The sequence below is a fragment of the Oncorhynchus nerka genome, unplaced genomic scaffold, assembly GCF_034236695.1.
Source record: "Oncorhynchus nerka isolate Pitt River unplaced genomic scaffold, Oner_Uvic_2.0 unplaced_scaffold_1269, whole genome shotgun sequence".
In the NCBI taxonomy this organism is placed as follows: domain Eukaryota; kingdom Metazoa; phylum Chordata; class Actinopteri; order Salmoniformes; family Salmonidae; genus Oncorhynchus; species Oncorhynchus nerka.
In genome coordinates, this window is record NW_027040072.1 from 45,001 (window position 1) to 50,000 (window position 5,000).

Consider the following 5,000-nt stretch of genomic DNA (forward strand, 5'->3'; position numbering starts at 1 on the left):
TGAAACAGAGCAGTACCTTCTCCTCCATACAGCTAGACTGACCATACCAGCTGAAAGAGCAGTACCTTCTCCAGACAGCTAGACTGACCATAACATCTGAAACAGAGCAGTACCTTCTCCTCCATACAGCTAGACTGACCATAACAGCTGAAACAGAGCAGTACCTTCTCCTCCAGACAGCTAGACTGACCATACCAGCTGAAACAGAGCAGTACCTCCTCCTCCAGACAGCTAGACTGACCATAACAGCTGAAACAGAGCAGTACCTTCTCCATACAGCTAGACTGACCATACCAGCTGAAACAGAGCAGTACCTTCTCCATACAGCTAGACTGACCATACCAGCTGAAACAGAGCAGTACCTTCTCCTCCATACAGCTAGACTGACCATAACAGCTGAAACAGAGCAGTACCTTCTCCTCCATACAGCTAGACTGACCATAACAGCTGAAACAGAGCAGTACCTTCTCCTCCAGACAGCTAGACTGACCATAACAGCTGAAACAGAGCAGTACCTTCTCCTCCAGACAGCTAGACTGACCATACCAGCTGAAACAGAGCAGTACCTTCTCCTCCATACAGCTAGACTGACCATAACAGCTGAAACAGAGCATTACCTTCTCCATACAGCTAGACTGACCATAACAGCTGAAACAGAGCAGTACCTTCTCCATACAGCTAGACTGACCATACCAGCTGAACAGAGCAGTACCTTCTCCAGACAGCTAGACTGACCATACCAGCTGAACAGAGCAGTACCTTCTCCAGACAGCTAGACTGACCATAACAGCTGAAACAGAGCAGTACCTTCTCCATACAGCTAGACTGACCATACCAGCTGAAACAGAGCAGTACCTTCTCCAGACAGCTAGACTGACCATACCAGCTGAACAGAGCAGTACCTTCTCCAGACAGCTAGACTGACCATAACAGCTGAAACAGAGCAGTACCTTCTCCTCCAGACAGCTAGACTGACCATAACAGCTGAAACAGAGCAGTACCTTCTCCTCCATACAACTAGACTGACCATACCAGCTGAAACAGAGCAGTACCTTCTCCTCCATACAGCTAGACTGACCATACCAGCTGAACAGAGCAGTACCTTCTCCAGACAGCTAGACTGACCATAACAGCTGAAACAGAGCAGTACCTTCTCCATACAGCTAGACTGACCATACCAGCTGAAACAGAGCAGTACCTTCTCCAGACAGCTAGACTGACCATAACAGCTGAAACAGAGCAGTACCTTCTCCTCCAGACAGCTAGACTGACCATACCAGCTGAAACAGAGCAGTACCTTCTCCTCCAGACAGCTAGACTGACCATACCAGCTGAAACAGAGCAGTACCTTCTCCAGACAGCTAGACTGACCATACCAGCTGAAACAGAGCAGTACCTTCTCCTCCATACAGCTAGACTGACCATAACAGCTGAAACAGAGCAGTACCTTCTCCTCCATACAGCTAGACTGACCATACCAGCTGAAACAGAGCAGTACCTTCTCCTCCATACAGCTAGACTGACCATAACAGCTGAAAAAGAGCAGTACCTTCTCCTCCATACAGCTAGACTGACCATACCAGCTGAAACAGAGCAGTACCTTCTCCTCCATACAGCTAGACTGACCATAACAGCTGAAACAGAGCAGTACCTTCTCCTCCAGACAGCTAGACTGACCATACCAGCTGAAACAGAGCAGTACCTTCTCCATACAGCTAGACTGACCATAACAGCTGAAACAGAGCAGTACCTTCTCCTCCATACAGCTAGACTGACCATAACAGCTGAAACAGAGCAGTACCTTCTCCTCCAGACAGCTAGACTGACCATACCAGCTGAAACAGAGCAGTACCTTCTCCTCCAGACAGCTAGACTGGCCATACCAGCTGAAACAGAGCAGTACCTTCTCCAGACAGCTAGACTGACCATAACAGCTGAAACAGAGCAGTACCTCCTCCATACAGCTAGACTGACCATAACAGCTGAAACAGAGCAGTACCTTCTCCTCCAGACAGCTAGACTGACCATAACAGCTGAAACAGAGCAGTACCTCCTCCATACAGCTAGACTGACCATAACAGCTGAAACAGAGCAGTACCTTCTCCTCCAGACAGCTAGACTGACCATACCAGCTGAAACAGAGCAGTACCTCCTCCTCCAGACAGCTAGACTGACCATAACAGCTGAAACAGAGCAGTACCTTCTCCTCCATACAGATAGACTGACCATACCAGCTGAAACAGAGCAGTACCTTCTCCTCCAGACAGCTAGACTGACCATAACAGCTGAAACAGAGCAGTACCTTCTCCTCCATACAGCTAGACTGACCATACCAGCTAGAGGCTAGAGCTCTGTACTGTACATACCAGCTGAAACAGAGCAGGAGCTTGCTAGCTCTTTGCCCTGGTACTAGAGGCTCTGTACTGTACATACCAGCTGAAACAGAGCAGTAGCTTGCTAGCTCTTTGCCCTGGTACTAGAGGCTCTGTACTGTACATACCAGCTGAAACAGAGCAGGAGCTTGCTAGCTCTTTGCCCTGGTACTAGAGGCTCTGTACTGTACATACAGTGCCTTGCGAAAGTATTCGGCCCCCTTGAACTTTGCGACCTTTTGCCACATTTCAGGCTTCAAACATAAAGATATAAAACTGTATTTCAGTGCATCAAACTCTCTCCAGAAGTTCAGTGAGGATCTCTGAATGATTAATAATAATAACCCCCAGGAAGAGTAACTGCTGCCTTGGCAGGAACTAATGGGGATCCATAATAAACCCCAGGAAGAGTAGCTGCTGCCTTGGCAGGAACTAATGGGGATCCATAATAAACCCCAGGAAGAGTAACTGCTGCCTTGGCAGGAACTAATGGGGATCCATAATAAACCCCAGGAAGAGTAACTGCTGCCTTGGCAGGAACCCATAATAAACCCCAGGAAGAGTAGCTGCTGCTTGGCAGAACTGGGGATCCATAATAAACCCCAGGAAGAGTAGCTGCTGCCTTGGCAGGAACTAATGGGGATCCATAATAAACCCCAGCTAGAGAAACATGGCAGGAACTAATGGGGATCCATAATAAACCCCAGGAAGAGTAGCTGCTGCCTTGGCAGGAACTAATGGGGATCCATAATAAACCCCAGGAAGAGTAGCTGCTGCCTTGGCTAATGGGGATCCATAATAAACCCCAGGAAGAGTAGCTGCTGCCTTGGCAGGAACTAATGGGGACCATAATAAACCCCAGGAAGAGTAGCTGCTGCCTTGGCAGGAACTAATGGGGATCCATAATAAACCCCAGGAAGAGTAGCTGCTGTCAGGAACTTGGGGACCAGGAAGAGTAGCTACATGGGGATCCATAATAAACCCCAGAAGAGGAGCTTGCTGCCTTTGCCCTGGAACTAATGGGGATCCATAATAAACCCCAGGAAGAGTAGCTGCTGCCTTGGCAGGAACTAATGGGGATCCATAATAAACCCCAGGAAGAGTAGCTGCTGCCTTGGCAGGAACTAATGGGGATCCATAATAAACCCCAGGAAGAGTAAAACTGCTGCCTTGGCAGGAACTAATGGGGATCCATAATAAACCCCAGAAGAGTAGCTGCTGCCTTGGCAGGAACTAATGGGGATCCATAATAACCCCAGGAAGAGTAGCTGCTGCCTTGGCAGGAACTAATGGGGATCCATAATAAACCCCAGGAAGAGTAGCTGCTGCCTTGGCAGGAACTAATGGGGATCCATAATAAACCCCAGGAAGAGTAGCTGCTGCCTTGGCAGGAACTAATGGGGATCCATAATTAACCCCAGGAAGAGTAGCTGCTGCCTTGGCAGGAACTAATGGGGATCCATAATAAACCCCAGGAAGAGTAGCTGCTGACTTGGCAGGAACTAATGGGGATCCATAATAAACCCCAGGAAGAGTAGCTGCTGCCTTGGCAGGAACTAATGGGGATCCATAATAAACCCCAGGAAGAGTAGCTGTTGCCTTGGCAGGAACTAATGGGGATCCATAATAAACCCCAGGAAGAGTAGCTGCTGCCTTGGCAGGAACTAATGGGGATCCATAATAAACCCCAGGAAGAGTAGCTGCTGCCTTGGCAGGAACTAATGGGGATCCATAATAAACCCCAGGAAGAGTAGCTGCTGTCTTGGCAGGAACTAATGGGGATCCATAATAAACCCCAGGAAGAGTAGCTGCTGCCTTGGCAGGAACTAATGGGGATCCATAATAAACCCCAGGAAGAGTAGCTGCTGCCTTGACAGGAACTAATGGGGATCCATAATAAACCCCAGGAAGAGTAGCTGCTGTCTTGACAGGAACTAATGGGGATCCATAATAAACCCCAGGAAGAGTAGCTGCTGCCTTGGCAGGAACTAATGGGGATCCATAATAAACCCCAGGAAGAGTAGCTGTTGCCTTGGCAGGAACTAATGGGGATCCATAATAAACCCCAGGAAGAGTAGCTGCTGCCTTGGCAGGAACTAATGGGGATCCATAATAAACCCCAGGAAGAGTAGCTGCTGCCTTGGCAGGAACTAATGGGGATCCATAATAAACCCCAGGAAGAGTAACTGCTGCCTTGGCAGGAACTAATGGGGATCCATAATAAATACAATCCAAGTTGTGGAAACATCAAGGATGATCAATGGAAACAGGATGCACCTGAGCTCAGTTTGTAAATAAGGTATTTCTGTTCAGAATTTGTTATACATTTGTAAAAATGTTTTTTTTAAAAGTTTTGTTTTGCCAATATAGGGCATCATTATGGGGTATTGTGATGTCATTATGGGGTATTGTGATGTCATTATGGGGTATTGTGATGTCATTATGGGGTATTGTGATGTCATTATGGGGTATTGTGATGTCATTATGGGGTATTGTGATGTCATTATGATGTCATTATGGGGTATTGTGATGTCATTATGGGGTATTGTGATGTCATTATGGGGTATTGTGATGTCATTATGGGGTATTGTGTATAGATTGATGAGGGCTTTATTTGATCAATTTTAG

At 47.5% G+C, this 5,000-nt stretch overlaps 1 protein-coding gene across 1 annotated transcript in view; it reads left to right on the top strand.

The window, feature by feature from the left end:
• LOC135568996 (E3 ubiquitin-protein ligase SMURF1-like) overlaps positions 1-5,000 on the top strand; it is a 24,756-nt gene that overhangs the window by 18,843 nt on the left and 913 nt on the right. The window lies entirely within an intron of this gene.